Consider the following 22,789-nt stretch of genomic DNA (forward strand, 5'->3'; position numbering starts at 1 on the left):
AAATGCCCCTCACAATTCTTTAGAAAGATAATTAGATTCTCAGAAAAAAAAAATATTATTTTTAGTGGTTAATTTTTATTTTTTATGAAATTGATTAATTTTTTACTAATAATTTTTCTGTATATTAATAAAATAAATTTATATAAGATGTTAAACTATTGATTTATCCATTAAAAATTAATTAAGATTGACAAATTCTTTTATTAGGAGTCTTGTTGCTTTTTAAAAATAATTGTCAAAATCGTTTAGTTTTATTTTTTATTTTTTATTATTTTTAATACATTAACTAAATTTATTGTGTAAAACTAAAAAATATTAATTATTTTTAAATTATTTTTATTTATAAAAATTAAATAGAAGATATATTAGCGACCAACGTGTCATATAAGTATATTTTAGAGAGAGATCATTGACAGAGGGGCTAATATCAAGCGCTAGAATGGGCATTTTTTATGGAGAGTCTTGTAGTCCTTCAAAGAAATTATCAGGAGTTAGGATGTGTATTCACTCATTAATTAATAAATTAGGTAAATATCAATCAGTACCCGAAAGATTTTGGCATTGATAAAATGATACTTGACTTTTGTTATTGACAAAATAGTATCTTAAATGATTTTAAAATTTGACAAGTGTGTCCTCGTGCTCGCTGGAGCACATCTCCACCAATGCTGAGCTAGCCACCGGTTTTTACTAACAAGACAAGTTTGTTTTGAGTTGAAATTTGTAATTAATAAATCATTATCCTACTTGAAAGTTCTCTAAATCAATTGGATTTGCCCTAAGTCCTAAATTGCTATTTTTTTATCACGAATTTTTCAAATTGCAAAATTGGAAGATGCATACAACTAAGGCTCGTGAAAAATCTATGACAGGGAGAAAGAATCCATCAATACAAGCTTTCGAAGTGGATGGTGGTTCAAATATTGTGAGCAAAACCTAGACGAAACATGCTTTTGTCCTCTTTCAGTGGTTCTGTTGAAGTCGAAGACAACTAGCAATCCTGATAGATGGTTTCTACGATGTCCTATGTGAAAGATAAGATTGGAATGTTTATGGATATGTAATGAAGTAATCCACTAGCTCTCCTTGTTCCGTCTTCTCTTATTATTCAATTTTGGTGTTCAATCTTTCTCTAATCCGTGAATTTCTTATTTCGTGCTAGAACACCCAAATGCGGTGTGGGTATTTTCAATGGTTAGATAAAATACAAGAGCAATGTGTGAAAGAAGAAGTATCTTCGGAGAATGGTAACATGGTGGACAATCTAGAATCAAAGAAGAAAAATAGAATCAATGTCAAGTGTGGAAATGGCTTAGAAATTAATAGGATGATGATGGTGCTATTTGTGGTAAATGAAATAAAGGAGCACCTTAAGAGGGTTGAATTACTTTTGATTTTCATTTGTATGTTAATTGGGTTAATCTGGCTTTGAATATATTTTATTTAGTTAAGTAGGTAGACAGTACAAAGTTTAAGAGTTTAATAATGACACTTTGTTGCTTTGTAATGTTGAAATCATTGTAATTGAAATGAATCATAGAGAGATTCACTCTCTTTCTGCCTAAAAGTCTGAACATCAGTTCTCAGCTTAGTTAGCTTCTGAGGTGGAAAGAATTTGGTCAAAAATCTATTGACTAACTTGTCCCAAATATCCAAGCTCTCCTTGTGTTGTGTGTCAAGCCACTGATTGGCTCTGTCCCGTATAGCAAACGGAAAGAGCAACAACCTATAGACATCAGGATGAACTCCATTGATCTTCATCGTATCACAGATTTGCAGAAAATTGAAGATGACTAAGTTTGGGTCTTTGGTGTGCGAAATCGTAATCATTCCTTCCTTGGTAACGGCGCTAAAAACTCAATACGCACGTTCATGTTCTTAATTCTGTTTCACAACTTCGTAAAACTAACCAGCAAGTGCACTGGGTCGTCCAAGTAATAAACCTTACGTGAGTAAGGGTCGATCCCACAGAGATTGTCGGCTTGAAGCAAGCTATGGTCACCTTGTAAATCTCAGTCAGGCGGATTCAACTGATTTTATGAATTGATAAGTAAAAGATAAATAAAATATAAAATAGGATAGTGGTACTTATGTAATTCATTGGTGAGAATTTCAGATAAGCGTATAGAGATGCTTTCGTCCCTCTGAACCTCTGCTTTCCTACTGTCTTCATCCAATCCTTCCTACTCCTTTCCATGGCAAGCTATATGTTAGGCATCACCATTGTCAATGGCCACCTGTCCTCTCAGTGAAAATGGTCCAATGCGCTGTCACTGCATGGCTAATCATCTGTCAGTTCTCGATCATACTGGAATAGGATCCATTGATCCTTTTGCGTCTGTCACTACACCCAGCACTCGCGAGTTTGAAGCTCGTCACAGTCATTCAATCCCTGAATCCTACTCGAAATACCACAGACAAGGTTTAGACTTTCCGGATTCTCAAGAATGGCCTCCATGGGTTCTAACTTATACCACGAAGACACTAATAACTCAGACTCGGTCCCCTGTATTAGATATCCAAGAGATATCCATTCAATCTAAGGTAGAACAGAAGTGGTTGTCAGGCACGCGTTCATAAGTTGAGAATGATGATGACTGCCACGAACATCACATCCATCATATTGAAGTGCGAACGAATATCTTAGAAGCGGAATAAGTTGAATTGAATAGAAAAACAGTAGTACTTTGCATTAATCTTTGAGGAACAGCAGAGCTCCACACCTTAATCTATGGTGTGTAGAAACTCTACCGTTGAAAATACACAAGTGATAAATGTTCAGGCATGGCCGAATGGCCAGCCCCCAAACGTGATCTAAAGATGAAACTAAAGATGTAAATACAATAGTAAAAAGTCCTATTTATACTAAATTAGTTACTAGGATTTACAGAGATAAGTAAATGATGCAGAAATCCACTTCTGGGGCTCACTTGGTGTGTGCTTGGGCTGAGCATTGAGCTTTACACGTGTAGAAGCTTCTCTTGGAGTTGAACGCCAGTTTTAACCTGTTTCTGGCGTTTAACTCCACTTTGCAGCCTGTTTCTGGCGTTTGACTCCAGAATGCAGCATGGAACTGGCGTTGAACGCCAGTTTACGTCATCTATCCTTATTCAAAGAATGAACTATTATATATTTCTGAAAAGCCCTGGATGTCTAATTTCCAACTCAATTGAGAGCGCGCTATTTGGAGTTCTGTAGCTCCAAAAAATCCACTTTGAGTGCAGGGAGGTCAGAATCCAACAGCATCTGCAGTCCTTCTTCAACCTGAATAAGATTTTTGCTCAGGTCCCTCAATTTCAGCCAGAAATTACCTGAAATCACAGAAAAACACACAAACTCATAGTAAAGTCTAGAAATATGATATTTATTTAAAAACTAATAAAAATATACTAAAATTTAACTAAATCATGCTAAAAACTATGTAAAAATAATGCCAAAAAGCGTATAAATTATCCGCTCATCACAACACCAAACTTAAATTGTTGCTTGTCCCCAAGCAACTGAAAATCAAATAGGATAAAAAGAAGAGAATATACTACAAATTCCAAAATATCAATGAAACTTAGCTCCAATCAGATGAGCGGGACTTGTAGGTTTTTGCCTCTTGAATAGTTTTGGCATCTCACTTTATCCATTGAAGTTCAGAATGATTGGCATCTATAGGAACTTAGAATTCAGATAGTGTTATTGATTCTCCTTGTTCAGTATGTTGATTCTTGAACACAGCTACTTTATGAGTCTTGGCCGTGGCCCTAAGCACTTTGTTTTCCAATATTACCACCGGATACATAAATGCAACAGACACATAACTGGGTGAACCTTTTCAGATTGTGACTCAGCTTTGCTAAAGTCCCCAATTAGAGGTGTCCAGGGTTCTTAAACACACTCTTCTTTTGCTTTGGACCTTGACTTTAACCGCTCAGTCTCAAGTTTTCACTTGACACCTTCACGCCACAAGCACATGGCTAGGGACAGCTTGGTTCGCTTAGGCCAGGATTTTATTCCTTTAGGCCCTCCTATCCATTGATGCCCAAAGCCTTGGATCCTTTTTATTTACCCTTGCCTTTTGATTTTAAGGGCTATTGGCTTTTTGCTCTTGCCTTTCGGTTTATAGAGCTTTTGGCTTTTTCTGCTTGCTTTTTCTTTTTCTATTTTTTTTTTGCCATTTTTTTCTGCAAGCTTTTGTATTCACTGCTTTTTCTTGCTTCAAGAATCATTTTTATGATTTTTCAGATTATCAAATAACATTTCTCCTTTTTCCTTATTCTTCAAGAGCCAACATATTTAACATTCATTAAACATCAACTTCAAAAGACATATGCACTGTTCAAGCATTCATTCAGAAAACAAAAAGTATTGTCACCACATCAAAATAATTAAACTAGTTTCAAGGATGAATTTGAAACCATGTACTTCTTGTTCTTTTGTAATTAAAACAGTTTTCATTTAAGAGAGGTGATTGATTCATATTCATAACTTTAAGGCATAGACACTTAGACACTAATGATCATATAGTAAAGACACAAACATAAATAAAACATAAAGCTCAAAAATCAAAAAATAGGAAAATAAATAAACAAGGAGATTAAGGAATGAGTCCACCTTAGTGAGGGTGGCGTCTTCCTCTTCTTGAAGAACCAATGGTGCTCTTGAGCTCCTCTATGTCTCTTCCTTGTCTTTCTTGCTCCTCCCTCATAGCTCTTTGATCTTCTCTAATTTCATGGAGGATGATGGAGTGCTCTTGGTGCTCCACCTTTAGTTGTCCCATATTGGAACTTAATTCTCCTAGAGAAGTGTTGATTTGTTCCCAATAATTCTGTGGAGGAAAGTGCATCCCCTGAGGCATCTCAGGGATTTCATGGTGAGAAATTTCCTCATGCTCATGTTGAGGTCCATGATCTCTTGTTTGCTCCATCCTTTTCCTAGTGATGGGCTTATCCTCTTCAATGAGGATATCTCCCTCTATGTCAATTCCAACTGAATTGCAGAGGTGGCATATGAGGTGAGGAAAGGCTAACCTTGCCCAAGTGGAGGACTTGTCAGCTACCTTGTAAAGTTCTTGAGGTATAATCTCATGAACTTCCACCTCCTCTCCAATCATGATACTATGGATCGATGGCCCGGTCTATAGTAACTTCAGACCGGTTACTAGTAGGAATGATTGAGCGTTGAATGAACTCTAGCCATCCCCTAGCCACTGGTTTGAGGTCATGCCTTCTTAGTGGAACCGGCTTGCCTCTTGAGTCAATTTTCCGTTGAGCTCCTTCCTCACATATGTCTATGAGGACTTGGTCCAACCTTTGATCAAAGTTGACCCTTCTTGTGTAGGGACGTGCGTTTTCTTCCATCATTGGCAAGTTGAACGCCAGCCTTACATTTTCCGGACTGAAATCTAAGTATTTTCCCTGAACCATAGTAAGCCAATGCTTTGGATTTGGGTTCACACTTTGATCATGGTTCCTTGTGATCCATGTGTTTGCATAGAACTCTTGAACCATTAGGATCCCGACTTGTTGAATGGGGTTGGTGAGAACTTCCTAACCTCTTCTTTGAATCTCAAGTCGGATCTCCGGATACTCATTCCTTTTGAGCTTGAAAGGAACCTCAGGGATCACTTTCTTCTTGGCCACAACTTTATAGAAGTGGTCTTGATGGACCTTAGAGATGAATCTCTCCATCTTCCATGACTCAGAGGTGGAAGCAATTGCCTTCCCTTTCCTCTTTCTAGAGGTTTCTCTGGCCTTAGGTGCCATGAATTGTTATGAAAAAATAAAAAGCTATGCTTTTACCCCACCAAACTTAAAATGGTTGCTCGTCCCGAGCAAAAGAGGAAAGAAAGAAGTAGAAGAAGAAGAAAAAATGGAGAAGGGGGAGAGAGAGATGGTTTCGGCCAAGGGAAAGAAGAGAGGGTTTTGTTGTGTGAAAATGAAGAGGGAATGAGGATTTTATATAGGAGTGGGGAGGGGTTTAGGGTCGGCCATTTAGGGTTGGGTTTGGGAGGGAAATTATTTTGAATTTAAAGGTAGGTGGGGTTTTTGGGGAAGAGAGGATGAATGTGATTGGTGAAGAGTTGATGGGGAAGAGTGATTGAGTTGATTGGTGAGGGGTATTTGGGGAAGAGAGTTATGGAAAGGTGTGAAGAGGAGAGAAGAAGTAGGTGGGGATCCTGTGGGGTCCACATATCCTGAGGGAATCCTGTGGGGTCCACAGATCCTGAGGTGTTTGAGGATTTCTCATCCCTGCACCTTTTAGACATGTAAAACGCCCTATATATGCAATCCTGGCGTTTAACGCCAGACTGCAGCATGTTTCTGGCGTTAAACGCCACTTCCTTGCTTGTTTTGGGTGTTCAACGCCATTCTATAGCATGTTTCTGGCATTGAACGCCAGAATGGTGCATGTTTCTGGCGTTAAACGCTAGTCTGATGCTTGTTTCTGGCGTTTAACGCCAGCTTTCCTCTGGGTGCAATCCTGGCGTTTAAATGCCAGACTGCTGCTTATTTCTGGCGTTTAACGCCAGTTTCATGCTCTGTTCTGGCGTTAAACGCCAGCGAGATGCTCCTTACTGGCGTTTAAATGCCAGTAAGCCCTTCCTCTAGGGTGTGCTATTTTCAATGCTGTTTTTCATTCTGTTTTCAATTTTTCAGTAGTTTTTGTGACTCCACATGATAATCAACCTAATAAAACATGAAATTACAAAGAGAAAATAAAATAAAAATGATTAAATAACATTGGGTTGCCTCCCAACAAGCGCTTCTTTAATGTCAATAGCTTGACAGTGAGCTCTCATGGAGCCTCACAGATAATCAGTGCAAGGTTGGGACCTCCCAACACCAAACTTAGAGTTTGGTTATGGGGTTCAACACCAAACTTAGAGTTTGACTGTGGGGGCTTTGGTTGACTTTGCAGAGAGAGAAGCTTTTCATACTTCCTCTCCATGGTTACAGAAGGAGATCCTTGAGTTTTAAACACAAGGTATTTGGTGCACGAAATTGTGATCATCAACAATGGTGCCAAAGACTTGGAGCTCTCAAACGTGAATCACACTTTGTCACAATTCCGGACAACTAACCAGCAAGTGCAATGGGTCGTCCAAGTAATAAACCTTACGTGAGTAAGGGTCGATCCCACGGAGACTGTCGGCTTGAAGCAAGCTATGGTCATCTTGTAAATCTCAGTCAGGCAGATTCAAATGGTGATGGAGGATTGATAATTAAAAGATGAATAAAATATAAAATAAAGATAGAGATACTTATGTAATTCATTGGTGGATTTCAGATAAGCGTATGAAGATGCTTTGTTCCCCTTGAATCTCTGCTTTCCTATTGCCTTCTTCCAATCATTCATACTCCTTTCCATGGCAAGCTTTATGTTGGGCATCACCATTGTCAATGGCTACATCCCGTCCTCTCAGTGAAAATGGTTCTAATGCTCTGTCACAACATCGGCTAATCAGCTGTCGGTTCTCGATCATGTCGGAATAGGATACATTGATCCTTTTGCGTCTGTCACACGCCCCACAATCGCGAGTTTGAAGCTCGTCACAGTCATCCCTTCCCAGATCCTACTCGGAATACCACAGACAAGGTTTAGACGTTCCGAATCTCAGGAATGGCCGCCAATAATTCTAGCTTATACCACGAAGGTTCCAATCTTCGATTAGAAACCCAAGAGATACGCATTCAAGCCATTGCTAGTAGAACATAGGTGGTTGTCAGGCACATGTTCATAGGTGAGAATAATGATGAGTGTCACGGATCATCACATTCATCAAGTTGAAGAACGAATGAATATCTTGGAGAAGAAATAGACTTGAGTTGAATAGAAAAACAATAGTATTTTGTATTAATTCATGAAGAACAGCAGAGCTCCACACCTTAATCTATGGTGTGTAGAAACTCCACCATTGAAAATACATAAGAACAAATAGTGTAAGCATGGCCGAATGGCCAGCCTCAAAGGTCTAAGGACTAAACGTCCCAAGATGAAAAATACAATAGCAAAAGGTCCTATTTATAGAAAACTAGTAGCCTAGGGTTACAGAAATCAGTAATTAATGCAGAAATCTTCTTCTAGGCCCACTTGGTGTGTGCTTGGGCTGAGCATTGAAGCTTCCATGTGTAGAGACTTTTCTTGGAGTTAAACGCCAGCTTTTGTGCCAGTTTGGGCGTTTAACTCCAGCTTTTGTGCCAGTTTTGGAGTTAAACGCCAGAATTCTTGAGCTGACTTGGAACGCCTGTTTGGACCATCAAATCTTGGGAAAAGTATAGACTATTATATATTGCTGGAAAGCCCAGAATGTCTACTTTCTAACGCAATTAAGAGCGCGCCAATTGGGCTTCTGTAGCTCCAGAAAATCCACTTTCAGTGCAAGGAGGTCAGAATCCAACAGCATCTGCAGTCCTTTTTCAGCCTCTGAATCAGATTTTTGCTCAGGTCTCTCAATTTCAGCCAGAAAATACCTGAAATCACAGAAAAATACACAAACTCATAGTAAAGTCCAGAAATGTGATTTTTAAATAAAAACTAATAAAAATATAATAAAAACTAATTAAAATATACTAAAAACATACTAAAAACAATGCCAAAAAGCGTATAAATTATCCGCTCATCACAACACCAAACTTAAATTGTTGCTTGTCTCCAAGCAACTGAAAATCAAATAGGATAAAAAGAAGAGAATATACAATGAATTCCAAAAACATCTATGAAGATTAGTATTAATTAGATGAGCGGGGCTTTTGGCTTTTTGTTTCTGAACAGTTTTGGCATCTCACTTTATCCCTTGAAGTTCAGAATGATTGGCATCTATAGGAACTCAGAATCCAGATAGTGTTATTGATTCTCCTAGTTAAGTATGTTGATTCTTGAACACAGCTACTTTATGAGTCTTGGCCGTGGCTCTAAGCACTTTGTTTTCCAGTATTACCACCGGATACATAAATGCCACGGACACATAACTGGGTGAACCTTTTCAGTTTGTGACTCAGCTTTGCTAGAGTCCCCAATTAGAGGTGTCCAGGGTTCTTAAGCACACTCTTCTTTTTGCTTTGGACCTCGACTTTAACCGCTCAGTCTCAAGTTTTTACTTGACACCATCACGCCACAAGCACATGGTTAGGGACAGCTTGGTTTAGCCGCTTAGGCCAAGATTTTATTCCTGTGGGCCCTCCTATCCACTGATACTCAAAGCCTTGGATCCTTTTTATCACCCTTGCCTTTTGGTTTAAAGGGGTATTGGCTTTTTCTGCTTGCTTTTCTTTTTCTTTCTTTTTCTTTTCTCTTTTTTTTTGCAAGTTTTTCACTGCTTTTCTTGCTTCAAGAATCAATTTTATGATTTTTCAGATCATCAGATAACATTTCTCCTTTTCCCATCATTCTTTCAAGAGCCAACAATTTTAACATTCATAAACAATCAAATTCAAAAATATGCATTGTTCAAGCATTCATTCAGAAAAACAATAGTATTGCCACCACATCAAAATAATTAAACTGTTTTAAAATTTGAAATTCATGCACTTCTTTTTCTTTTTCAATTAAAAACATTTTTCATTTAAGAAAGGTGATGGATTCATTTTCATAGCTTTAAGGCATAGACACTAATGATCATGTAATAAAGACACAAACATAGATAAACATAAAGCATAATTTTCGAAAAACAGGAAAATAAAGAACAAGGAAGTTAAAGAACGGGTCTACCTTAGTGATGGCGGCTTGTTCTTCCTCTTGAAGATCTTATGGAGTGCTTGAGCTCCTCAATGTCTCTTCCTTGCCTTTGTTGCTCCTCTCTCATGGTTCTTTGGTCTTCTCTAATTTCATGGAGGAGGATGGAATGCTCTTGGTGCTCCACCCTTAGTTGTCCCATGTTGGAACTTAATTCTCCTAGGGAGGTGTTGATTTGCTCCCAATAGTTTTGTGGAGGAAATTGCATCCCTTGAGGTATCTCAGGGATTTCATGATGAGGAATTTCCTCATTCTCTTGATGAGGTTCTCTTGTTTTCTCCATCCTTTTCTTAGTGATGGGTTTGTCCTCATCAATGAGAATGTCTCCCTCTATGTCAATTCCAACCGAATTGCAAAGGTGACAAATGAGATGAGGGAAGGCTAACTTTGCCAAAGGAGAGGACTTGTCCGCCACCTTGTAGAGTTCTTGGGATATAACCTCATGAACTTCCACTTCCTCTCCAATCATGATGCTATGTATCATGATAGCCCGGTCTATAGTAGCTTTGGACCGGTTGCTAATGGGACTGATTGAGCGTTGGATGAACTCCAACCATCCCCTAGCCACGGGCTTGAGGTCATGCCTTCTTAGTTGAACCGGCTTCCCTCTTGAATCTCTCTTCCATTGGGCGCCCTCTTCACAGATGTCCATGAGGACTTGGTCCAACATTTTATCAAAGTTGACCCTTCTAGTATAGGGGTGTGCATCTCCTTGCATCATGGGCAAGTTGAATGCCAACCTTACATTTTCCGGACTAAAATCCAAGTATTTCCCTCGGACCATTGTAAGCCAATTCTTGGGGTCCGGGTTCACACTTTGATCATGGTTCTTGGTGATCCATGCATTGGCATAGAACTCTTGAACCATTAAGATTCTGACTTGTTAAATGGGATTGGTGAGAACTTCCCAACCTCTTCTTCGGATCTCATATCGGATCTCCGGATATTCGTCCTGTTAGAGCTTAAAAGGGACCTCGGGGATCACCTTCTTCTTGGCCACAACTTCATAGAAGTGGTCTTGATGCATCCTTGAGAGGAATCTCTCCATCTCCCATGACTCGGAGGTGGAAGCTTTTGCCTTCCCTTTCCTCTTTCTAGAGGTTTCTCCGGCCTTTGGTGCCATAAATGGTTATGGAAAAACAAAAAGTTTTAGCTTTTACCACACCAAACTTAGAAGATTGCTCATCCTCGAGCAAAAGAAGAAAGAAGAGAGTAGAAAAAGAAGAAATAGAGGAGATGGAGTGGGCTTTGTGTTTCGGCCAAGGGGGAGAAGTGGTGTTTAGATTGTGTGAAAATGAAGTAGTGAAAATGGGTTTATATAGAGGTGAAAGGGGTGTGTATGGTTCCGCTATAGAGGGTGGGTTTGGGAGGAAAAGTGGTTTGAATTTGGATGGTGAGGTAGGTGGGGTTTTATGTAGGATGGATGCGAGTGGTGAAGAGAATGGTGGGATTTGATAGGTGAGGGGTTTTTGGGGAAGAGGTATTGAGGTGATTGGTGAATGGGTGAAGAAGAGAGAAAGTGGTGGGGTAGGTGGGGATCCTGTGGGGTCCACAGATCCTGAGGTGTCAAGGATATCTCATCCCTGCACCAAGTGGCGTGCAAAACGCCCCTTTCTGCCAATCCTGGCGTTAAACGCCAGGCTGCTGCCCATTTCTAGCGTTTAACGCCAGCTTCTTGCCTATTCCTGGCGTTAAACGCCAGTCTGGTGCCCTTTCTGGCGTTAAACGCCCAAAATGGTGCCAGACTGGGCGTTTAACGCCCATTCTGCTACCTTTATTGGCATTTAAACGCCAGTAACTATCTCCTACAGGGTGTTCTGTTTTTCATTCTACTTTTCACTTTGTTTTTGCTTTTTCAATTATTTTTGTGACTTCACATGATCATCAACCTACATAAAATAACAAAGGAAAATAGAAATTTAACATAGATAAGTAAAAATTGGGTTGCCTCCCAACAAGCGCTTTTTTAATGTCAATAGCTTGACAGTGGCTCTCATGGAGCCTCACAGATGTTCAGAGCAATGTTGGAACCTTCCAACACCAAACTTAGAGTTTGAATGTGGGGGTTCAACACCAAACTTAGAGTTTGGTTGTGGCCTCCCAACACCAAACTTAGAGTTTGACTGTGGGGGCTCTGTTTGACTCTGTATTGAGAGAAGCTCTTCATGCTTCCTCTCCATGGTTACAGAGGGATATCCTTGAGCTTTAAACACAAGGGAGTCTTCATTCACTTGAATGATTAATTCTCCTCTGTCAACATCAATCACAGTCTTTGTTGTGGCTAGGAAGGGTCTGCCAAGGATGATGGATTCATCCATACACTTCCCAGTTTCTAGGATTATGAAATCAGCAGGGATGTTCAACCTTTACCAAGACATCCTCTACAAGTCCATAAGCCTGTTTCTTTGAATTGTCTGCCATCTCTAGTGAGATTCTTGCAGCTTGTACCTCAATGATCCCTAGCTTCTCCATTACAGAGAGAGGCATAAGGTTTATGCTTGACCCTAGGTCACACAGAGCCTTCTCAAAGGTCATGGTGCCTATGGTACAAGGGATTGAGAACTTTCCAGGGTCCTGTCTCTTTTGAGATAATCTCTGCCTAGTCAAGTCATCCAATTCTTTGATGAGCAATGGAGGTTCATTCTCCCAAGTCTCATTACCAAATAGCTTGGCATTTAGCTTCATGATTGCTCCAAGGTACTTAGCAACTTGCTTTTCAGTGACATCTTCATCCTCTTCAGAGGAAGAGTACTCATCAGAGCTCATGAATGGTAAAAGTAAATTTAACGGAATCTCTATGGTCTCAGTGTGAGCCTCAGATTCCCATGGTTCCTCATTAGGGAGCTCCATGGAGGTCAGTGGGCGTCCATTGAGGTCTTCCTCAGTGGGAATCACTGCCTCTTCCTCCTCTCCAGGTTCAGCCGTGTGGGTTGTGGTTATGGCCTTGCACTCTCATTTTGGATTCTCTTCTGTATTGCTTGGGAGAGTACTAGGAGGGAGTTCAGTAATTTTCTTACTCAGCTGACCCACTTGTGCCTCCAAATTTCTAATGGAGGACCTTGTTTTAGTCATGAAACTTTGAGTGGTTTTGATTAGATCAGAGACAATGGTTGCTAAGTAGAGTGGCTCTGCTTAGAATTCTCTGTCTGTTGCTGAGAAGATGATGGAAAAGGCTTGCTATTGCTAAACCTGTTTCTTCCACCATTATTGTTGTTAAAACCTTGTTGAGGTCTCTGTTGATCCTTCCATGAGAGATTTGGATGATTTCTCCATGAAGGATTATAGGTGTTTCCATAGGGTTCTCCCATGTAATTCACCTCTTCCATTGCTGGGTTCTCAGGATCATAAGCTTCTTCTTCAGAGGAAGCTTCTTTAGTACTGCCTGTTGCTGCTTGCATTCCAGACAGACTCTGAGAAATCATATTGACTTGTTGGGTCAATATTTTATTCTGAGCCAATATGGCATTCAGAGTATCAATCTCAAGAACTCCCTTCTTCTGAGTTGTCCCATTATTCACAGGATTCCTTTCAGAAGTGTACATGAATTGGTTATTTGCAACCATTTCAATGAGTTCTTGAGCTTCTGTAGGCGTCTTCTTCAGATGAAGAGATCCTCCAGCAGAGCTATCCAATGACATCTTGGATAGTTCAGACAGACCATCATAGAAGATTCCTATGATGCTCCATTCTGAAAGCATGTCAAAAGGGCACCTTCTGATTAATTGCTTTTATCTCTCCCAAGATTCATAGAGGGACTCACCATCCTTCTGTCTAAAGGTTTGGACTTCCACTCTAAGCTTACTCAATTTTTGAGGTGGAAAAAACTTGGCCAAGAAGGCATTGACTAGCTTTTCCCAAGAGTTCAGGCTTTCTTTAGGTTGTGAATCCAACCATGTCCTAGCTCTGTCTCTTACAGCAAAAGGAAAAAGCATGAGTCTGTAAACTTCAGGGTCAACCCCATTGGTCTTGACAGTGTCACAGATTTGCAAGAATTCAGCTAAGAACTGATGAGGATCTTCCAATGGAAGTCCATGAAACTTGCAATTCTGTTGCATTAGAGAAACTAATTGAGGCGTAAGCTCAAAGTTGTTTGCTCCAATGGAAGGGATTGAGATGCTTCTCCCATAGAAATCAGGAGTAGGTGCAGTAAAGTCACCAAGCACCTTCCTTGTATTGTTGGCATTGTTGTTGTTTTCGGCTGCCATGGTTTCTTCTTTTTTAAAGAGCTCTGTTAGGCCCTCTAGAGAGAGTTGTGCTTTAGCTTCTCTTAGCTTTCTCTTCAAGGTCCTTTCAGGTTCAGGATCAGCTTGAACAAGTATGCCTTTATCTTTGTTCCTGCTCATATGAAAGAGAAGAGAACAAGAGAGTAGGGAATCCTCTATATCACAGTATAGAGATTCCTTGAGGTGTCAGAGAAAAAGAAGAATAGAAGGAGGAGGTAGATGGAGGAGAATTCGAACATATAAAGAAGGAAGGAGTTCGGATTGTACCTTGATGAGGAGTCTTAGTCCCTTAAATAGAAGGATGTGAGAAGAGGGGAAGGATTTTCGAAAATAATTTAAAAAGATTTTGAAATAATAAAAAGCAAATTTTGAAAATTTGATTGAGATTTTTGAAAACTAAGATTGAGAAAGAAATAAAGTGATTTTTGAAAAAGATTTTGAAATTAGAAAAGATATGATTGAAAAATTAATTTTGAAAAAGATGTGATTGAAAAGATATGTTTGAGAAGATATGATTGAAAATCAAATTAAAAAGAGAAAATTTTTAAAATTAAAGTTGATTACTTGACTATCAAGAAATTAAAAGATATGATTTTAAAATTTAAAGTTTGATCCTTTCTTAATAGGCAAGTAACAACTTAAAAATTTTGAAGTAAATCTTTAATTGAAGCAAAGATTTTTGAAAATAGTAAAAATAAATATAAAATGGAAAGAAATTGATTTTGAAAGAGATATGATTGAAAAGATATGATTTGAAAAAGATTTGATTTTGAAAAATTATGAAAACTTGAAAAAAATGTGAATTAAAAACAAAATCTTCCCTCTAGTGTCATCCTGGCGTTAAACGCCCAGAATGGTGCCCATTCTGGCGTTTAACGCCCAAATCTCTACCTTTTTGGGCGTTAAACGCCCAGCTAGGAACGCCCAGCCAGGTACCCTAGCTGGCGTTTAAACGCTAGTTTTTCTTCTTCACTGGGCGTTTTGAACGCCCAGCTTTTTCTGTTTGATTCCTCTGCTGAATGTTCTGAATCTTCAATTTTCTGTATTATTGACTTGAAAAGACATAGTTTTAAAAATATTTTTGAATTTTTGATGATGAGAATCAATAAAAATGCAACTAAGATCAAATAACAATGCATGCAAGACACCAAACTTAGAAGTTTGTATACTAAGGACTATAACAATTTAAAAATGCATGTAAGAAACAACAAAACAAGAGAATTTGAAGATCAGAGCAATGAAATCATCAAGAATAACTTGAAGATTAATGAAGAACATGCATGAATTCGAAAAATGCAAGAAGAACAGAAACATGCAATTGACACCAAACTTAAAAATTGATACTAGACTCAAACAAGAAACATAAAATATTTTTTATTTTTATGGTTTTATAATTTTTTTTGTGATTTTTCGAAATTTATATGGAAAAGAAAATAAAGAGAATCAAAACTTTTAATAGGAATTCCAGGAATCATGCAATGTTAGTCTAAAGCTTCAGTCTAAAAAGGATTACACATGTTTGGCCAAGCTTCAGCAGGACATTACATTCAGCAGCTAAATTGATGAGAATCAATCAGCTTTTGTGATGATAAGAACATCACCTTGAAACTCTAGAATTCATTCTTAAAAATTTTGAAGAAAAGATACCTAATCTAAGCAACAAGATGAACCGTCAGTTGTCCAAACTCGAACAATCCCCGGCAACGGCGCCAAGAACTTGGTGCACGAAATTGTGATCATCAACAATGGCGCCAAAGACTTGGAGCTCTCAAACGTGAATCACACATTGTCACAACTCCACACAACTAACCAGCAAGTGCACTGGGTCGTCCAAGTAATAAACCTTACGTGAGTAAGGGTCGATCCCACGGAGACTGTCGGCTTGAAGCAAGCTATGGTCATCCTGTAAATCTGAGTCAGACAGATTCAAATGGTGATGGAGGATTGATAATTAAAAGATGAATAAAACATAAAATAAAGATAGAGATACTTATGTAATTCATTGGTGGATTTCAAATAAGCGTATGAAGATGCTTTGTTCCCCTTGAACCTCTGCTTTCCTATTGCCTTCTTCCAATCATCCATACTCCTTTCCATGGCAAGCTTTATGTTGGGCATCACCGTTGTCAATGGCTACATCCCGTCCTCTCAGTGAAAATGGTCCTGATGCTCTGTCACAACATCGGCTAATCAGTTGTCGGTTCTCGATCATGTCGGAATAGGATCCATTGATCCTTTTGCGTCTGTCACACGCCCCACAATTGCGAGTTTGAAGCTCGTCACAGTCATCTCTTCCCAGATCCTACTCGGAATACCACAGACAAGATTTAGACGTTCCGGATCTCAGGAATGGCCGCCAATAATTCTAGCCTATACCACGAAGGTTCCAATCTTCGATTAGAAACCCAAGAGATACGCATTCAAGCCATTACTAGTAGAACAGAGGTGGTTGTCAGGCACATGTTCATGGGTGAGAACAATGATGAGTGTCACGGATCATCACATTCATCAAGTTGAAGAACGAATGAATATCTTGGAGAAGAAATAAACTTGAGTTGAATAGAAAAATAATAGTACTTTGTATTAATTCATGAAGAACAGCATGGCTCCACACCTTAATCTATGGTGTGTAGAAACTCCACCGTTGAAAATACATAAGAACAAATAGTGAGCATGGCCGAATGGCCAGCCTCAAAGGTCTAAGGACTAAACGTCCCAAGATGAAAAATACAATAGCAAAAGGTCCTATTTATAGAAAACTAGTAGCCTAGGGTTACAGAAATCAGTAATTAATGCAGAAATCTTCTTCCAAGCCCACTTGGTGTGTGCTTGGGCTGAGCATTGAAGCTTCCATATGTAGAGACTTTTCTTGGAATTAAACACCAGCTTTTGTGCCAGTTTGGGTGTTTAACTCCAGCTTTTGTGCCAGTTTTGGAGTTAAACGCCAGAATTCTTGAGCTGACTTGGAACGCCTGTTTGGGCCATCAAATCTTGGGAAAAGTATGGACTATTATATATTTCTGGAAAGCCCAGGATGTCTACTTTCCAACGCAATTAAGAGCGCACCAATTGGGTTTCTGTAGCTCCAGAAAATCTACTTTGAGTGCAGGGAGGTCAGAATCCAACAGCATCTGCAGTCCTTTTTCAGCCTCTGAATCAGATTTTTGCTCAGGTCCCTCAATTTCAGCCAGAAAATACCTGAAATTACAGAAAAATACACAAACTCATAGTAAAGTCTAGAAATATGATTTTTAAATAAAAATTAATAAAAATATAATAAAAACTAATTAAAATATACTAAAAACATACTAAAAACAATGCCAAAAAGCGTATAAATTATCCGCTCATCACAACACCAAACTTAAATAGTTGATTGTCCCCAAGCAACTGGAAATCAAATAGGATAAAAAGAAAAGAATATACAATGAATTCCAAAAACATCTATGAAGATCAGTATTAATTAGATGAGCGGGGCTTTTGGCTTTTTGCTTCTGAACAGTTTTGGCATCTCACTTTATCCCTTGAAGTTCAGAATGATTGGCATCTATAGGAACTCAGAATCCAGATAGTGTTATTGATTCTCCTAGTTAAGTATGTTGATTCTTGAACACAGCTACTTTATGAGTCTTGGCCGTGGCCCTAAGCACTTTGTTTTCCAGTATTACCACCGGATACATAAATGCCACAGACACATAACTGGGTGAACCTTTTCAGATTGTGACTCAGCTTTGCTAGAGTCCCCAATTAGAGGTGTCCAGGGTTCTTAAGCACACTCTTCTTTTTGCTTTGGACCTCGACTTTAACCGCTCAGTCTCAAGTTTTTACTTGACACCTTCACGCCACAAGCACATGGTTAGGGACAGCTTGGTTTAGCCGCTTAGGCCTGGATTTTATTCCTGTGGGCCCTCCTATCCACTGATGCTCAAAGCCTTGGATCCTTTTTATCACCCTTGCCTTTTGGTTTAAAGGGGTATTGGCTTTTTCTGCTTGCTTTTCTTTTTCTTTCTATTTCTTTTCTCTTTTTTTTTTTTTGCCTCTTTTTTTTTGCAAGCTTTTCACTGCTCTTTCTTGCTTCAAGAATCAATTTTATGATTTTTCAGATCATCAGATAACATTTTTCCTTTTCCCATCATTCTTTCAAGAGCCAACAATTTTAACATTCATAAACAATCAAATTCAAAAATATGCACTGTTCAAGCATTAATTCAGAAAAACAATAGTATTGCCACCACATCAAAATAATTAAACTGTTTTAAAATTTGAAATTCATGCACTTCTTTTTCTTTTTCAATTAAAAACATTTTTCATTTAAGAAAGGTGATGTATTCATTTTCATAGCTTTAAGGCATAGACACTAATGATCATGTAATAAAGACACAAACATAGATAAACATAAAGCATAATTTTCGAAAAACAGGAAAATAAAGAACAAGGAAGTTAAAGAACGGGTCCACCTTAGTGATGGCGGCTTGTTCTTCCTCTTGAAGATCTTATGGAGTGCTTGAGCTCCTCAATGTCTCTTCCTTGCCTTTGTTGCTCCTCTCTCATGGTTCTTTGGTCTTCTCTAATTTCATGGAGGAGGATGGAATGCTCTTGGTGCTCCACCCTTAGTTGTCCCATGTTGAAACTTAATTCTCCTAGGGAGGTGTTGATTTGCTCCCAATAGTTTTGTGGAGGAAATTGCATCCCTTGAGGTATCTCAGAGATTTCATGATGAGGAATTTCCTCATTCTCTTGATGAGGTTCTCTTGTTTTCTCCATCCTTTTCTTAGTGATGGGTTTGTCCTCATCAATGAGAATGTCTCCCTCTATGTCAATTCCAACCGAATTGCAAAGGTGACAAATGAGATGAGGGAAGGCTAACTTTGCCAAAGGAGAGGACTTGTCCGCCACCTTGTAGAGTTCTTGGGATATAACCTCATGAACTTCCACTTCCTCTCCAATCATGATGCTATGTATCATGATAGCCCGGTCTATAGTAGCTTCGGACCGGTTGCTAGTGGGAATGATTGAGCGTTGGATGAACTCCAACCATCCCCTAGCCACGGGCTTGAGGTCATGCCTTCTTAGTTGAACCGGCTTCCCTCTTGAATCTCTCTTCCATTGGGCGCCCTCTTCACAGATGTCCATGAGGACTTGGTCCAACCTTTGACCAAAGTTGACCCTTCTAGTGTAGGGGTGTGCATCTCCTTGCATCATGGGCAAGTTGAATGCCAACCTTACATTTTCCGGACTAAAATCCAAGTATTTTCCTCGGACCATTGTAAGCCAATTCTTGGGGTCCGGGTTCACACTTTGATCATGGTTCTTGGTGATCCATGCATTGGCATAGAACTCTTGAACTATTAAGATTCCGACTTGTTGAATGGGATTGGTGAGAACTTCCCAACCTCTTCTTCGGATCTCATGTCGGATCTCCGGATATTCGCCCTTTTTGAGCTTAAAAGGGACCTCGGGGATCACCTTCTTCTTGGCCACAACTTCATAGAAGTGGTCTTGATGCACCCTTGAGAGGAATCTCTCCATCTCTCATGACTCGGAGGTGGAAGCTTTTGCCTTCTCTTTCCTCTTTCTAGAGGTTTCTCCGGCCTTTGGTGCCATAAATGGTTATGAAAAAATAAAAAGCTTTAGCTTTTACCACACCAAACTTAGAAGGTTGCTCGTCCTCGAGCAAAAGAAGAAAGAAGAGAGTAGAAGAAGAAGAAATACAGGAGATGGAGTGGGCTTTGTGTTTCGGCCAAGGGGGAGAAGTGGTGTTTAGGTTGTGTGAAAATGAAGTAGTGAAAATGGGTTTATATAGAGGTGAGAGGGGTGTGTATGGTTCGGCTATAGAAGGTGGGTTTGGGAGGAAAAGTGGTTTGAATTTGGATGGTGAGGTAGGTGGGGTTTTATGAAGGATGGATGTGAGTGGTGAAGAGAATAGTGGGATTTGATAGGTGAGGGGTTTTTGGGGAAGAGGTATTGAGGTGATTGGTGAATGGGTGAAGAAAAGAGAGAGTGGTGGGGTAGGTGGGTATCCTGTGGGGTCCACAGATCCTGATGTGTCAAGGATATCTCATCCCTGCACCAAGTGGCGTGCAAAACGCCCCTTTCTGCCAATCCTGGCGTTAAACGCCAGGCTGCTGCCCATTTCTGGCGTTTAACGCCAGTTTCTTGCCCATTCCTGGCGTTAAACGCCAGGCTGCTGCCCATTTCTGGCATTTAACGCCAGTTTCTTGCCCATTCCTGGCGTTAAACGCCAGGCTGCTACCCTTTTCTGGCGTTTAACGCCAGCTTCTTGCCCATTCCTGGCGTTAAACGCCAGTCTGGTGCCCTTTTCTGGCGTTAAACGCCCAGAATGGTGCCAGACTGGGCGTTTAACGCCCATTCTGCTACCTTTACTGGCGTTTAAACGCCAGTAACTATCTCCTCCAGGGTGTTCTGTTTTTCATTCTGCTTTTCACTTTATTTTTGCTTTTTCAATTGTTTTTGTGACTTCACATGATCATCAACCTACATAAAATAACAAAGGAAAATAGAAATTTAACATAGATAAGTAAAAATTGGGTTGCCTCCCAACAAGCGCTTCTTTAATGTCAATAGCTTGACAGTGGCTCTCATGGAGCCTCACAGATGTTCAGAGCAATGTTGGAACCTCCCAACACCAAACTTAGAGTTTGAATGTGGGGGTTCAACACCAAACTTAGAGTTTGGTTATGGCCTCCCAACACCAAACTTAGAGTTTGACTGTGGGGGCTCTGTTTGACTCTGTATTGAGAGAAGCTCTTCATGCTTCCTCTCCATGGTTACAGATGGATATCCTTGAGCTTTAAACACAAGGGAGTCTTCATTCACTTGAATGATTAATTCTCCTCTGTCAACATCAATCACAACCTTTGCTGTGGCTAGGAAGGGTCTGCCAAGGATGATGGATTCATCCATACACTTCCCAGTTTCTAGGATTATGAAATCAGCAGGGATGTAATGGTCTTCAACCTTTACCAAGACATCCTCTACAAGTCCATAAGCATGTTTCTTTGAATTGTCTGCTATCTCTAGTGAGATTCTTGCAGCTTGTACCTCAATGATCCCTAGCTTCTCCATTACAGAGAGAGGCATAAGGTTTATGCTTGACCCTAGGTCACACAGAGCCTTCTCAAAGGTCATGGTGCCTATGGTACAAGGGATTGAGAAATTTCCAGGGTCCTGTCTCTTTTGAGGTAATCTCTACCTAGTCAAGTCATCCAGTTCTTTGATGAGCAATGGAGGTTCATTCTCCCAAGTCTCATTACCAAATAGCTTGGTATTTAGCTTCATGATTGCTCCAAGGTACTTAGCAAGTTGCTCTTCAGTGACATCTTCATCCTCTTCAGAGGAAGAGTACTCATCAGAGCTCATGAATGGCAAAAGTAAATTTAACGGAATCTCTATGTTCTCAGTGTGAGCCTCAGATTCCCATGGTTCCTCATTAGGGAGCTCCATGGAGGTCAGTGGGCGTCCATTGAGGTCTTCCTCAGTGGGAATCACTGCCTCTTCCTCCTCTCCAGGTTCAGCCGTGTGGGTTGTGGTAATGGCCTTGCACTCTCTTTTTTGATTCTCTTCTGTATTGCTTGGGAGAGCACTAGGAGGGAGTTCAGTAATTTTCTTACTCAGCTGACCCACTTGTGCCTCCAAATTTCTAATGGAGGACCTTGTTTCAGTCATGAAACTTTGAGTGGTTTTGATTAGATCAGAGACAATGGTTGCTAAGTCAGAGTGGCTCTGCTTAGAATTCTCTGTCTGTTGCTGAGAAGATGATGGAAAAGGCTTGCTATTGCTAAACCTGTTTCTTCCACCATTATTGTTGTTGAAACCTTGTTGAGGTCTCTGTTGATCCTTCCATGAGAGATTTGGATGATTTCTCCATGAAAGATTATAGGTGTTTCCATAGGGTTCTCCCATGTAATTCACCTCTTCCATTGCTGGGTTCTCAGGATCATAAGCTTCTTCTTCAGAGGAAGCTTCCTTAGTACTGCCTGTTGCTGCTTGCATTCTAGACAGACTCTGAGAAATCATATTGACTATTTAGTTCAATATTTTATTCTGAACCAATATGGCATTCAAAGTATCAATCTCAAGAACTCCCTTCTTCTGAGTTGTCCCATTATTCACATGATTCCTTTCAGAAGTGTACATGAATTGGTTATTTGCAACCATTTCAATGAGTTCTTGAGCTTCTGTAGGCGTCTTCTTCAGATGAAGAGATCCTCCAGCAAAGCTATCCAATGACATCTTGGATAGTTCAGACAGACCATCATAGAAGATTCCTATGATGCTCCCTTCTGAAAGCATGTCAGAAGGGCACCTTCTGATCAATTGCTTATATCTCTCCCAAGCTTCATAGAGGGACTCACCATCCTTCTGTCTAAAGGTTTGGACTTCCACTCTAAGCTTACTCAATTTTTGAGGTGGAAAGAACTTTGCCAAGAAGGCATTGACTAGCTTTTCTCAAGAGTTCAGGCTTTCTTTAGGTTGTGAATCCAACCATGTCCTAGCTCTGTCTCTTACAGCAAAAGAAAAAAGCATGAGTATGTGGACTTCAGGGTCAACCCTATTGGTATTGACAATGTCACAGATTTGCAAAAATTCAGCTAAGAACTGATAAGGATCTTCCAATAGAAGTCCATGAAACTTGCAATTCTATTGCATTAGAGAAACTAATTGAGGCTTAAGCTCAAAGTTGTTTGCTCCAATGGCAGGGATTGAGATGCTTCTCCCATAGAAATCAGGAGTAGGTGCAGTAAAGTCACCAAGCACCTTCCTTGTATTGTTGGCATTGTTGTTGTTTTCGGCTGCCATGGTTTCTTCTTTTTTGAAGAGCTCTG

General features: G+C 39.8%; 2 non-coding genes across 2 annotated transcripts; both read left to right on the plus strand.

Moving 5' to 3' along the window:
• Positions 1–13,415: 13,415 nt before the first annotated feature.
• On the plus strand, positions 13,416–13,523 carry LOC148565842 (small nucleolar RNA R71). The gene has a single exon (XR_015884462.1). It is a non-coding gene; the product is annotated as a small nucleolar RNA R71 (small nucleolar RNA).
• An 8,727-nt stretch (positions 13,524–22,250) lies between these two features.
• On the plus strand, positions 22,251–22,358 carry LOC148565843 (small nucleolar RNA R71). Its single transcript, XR_015885560.1, has one exon. It is a non-coding gene; the product is annotated as a small nucleolar RNA R71 (small nucleolar RNA).
• The last annotated feature ends 431 nt before the right edge of the window (positions 22,359–22,789 follow it).

This window comes from Arachis ipaensis, chromosome B5 (assembly GCF_059453495.1).
Source record: "Arachis ipaensis isolate K30076 ecotype BB chromosome B5, ASM5945349v1, whole genome shotgun sequence".
Taxonomy (NCBI): domain Eukaryota; kingdom Viridiplantae; phylum Streptophyta; class Magnoliopsida; order Fabales; family Fabaceae; genus Arachis; species Arachis ipaensis.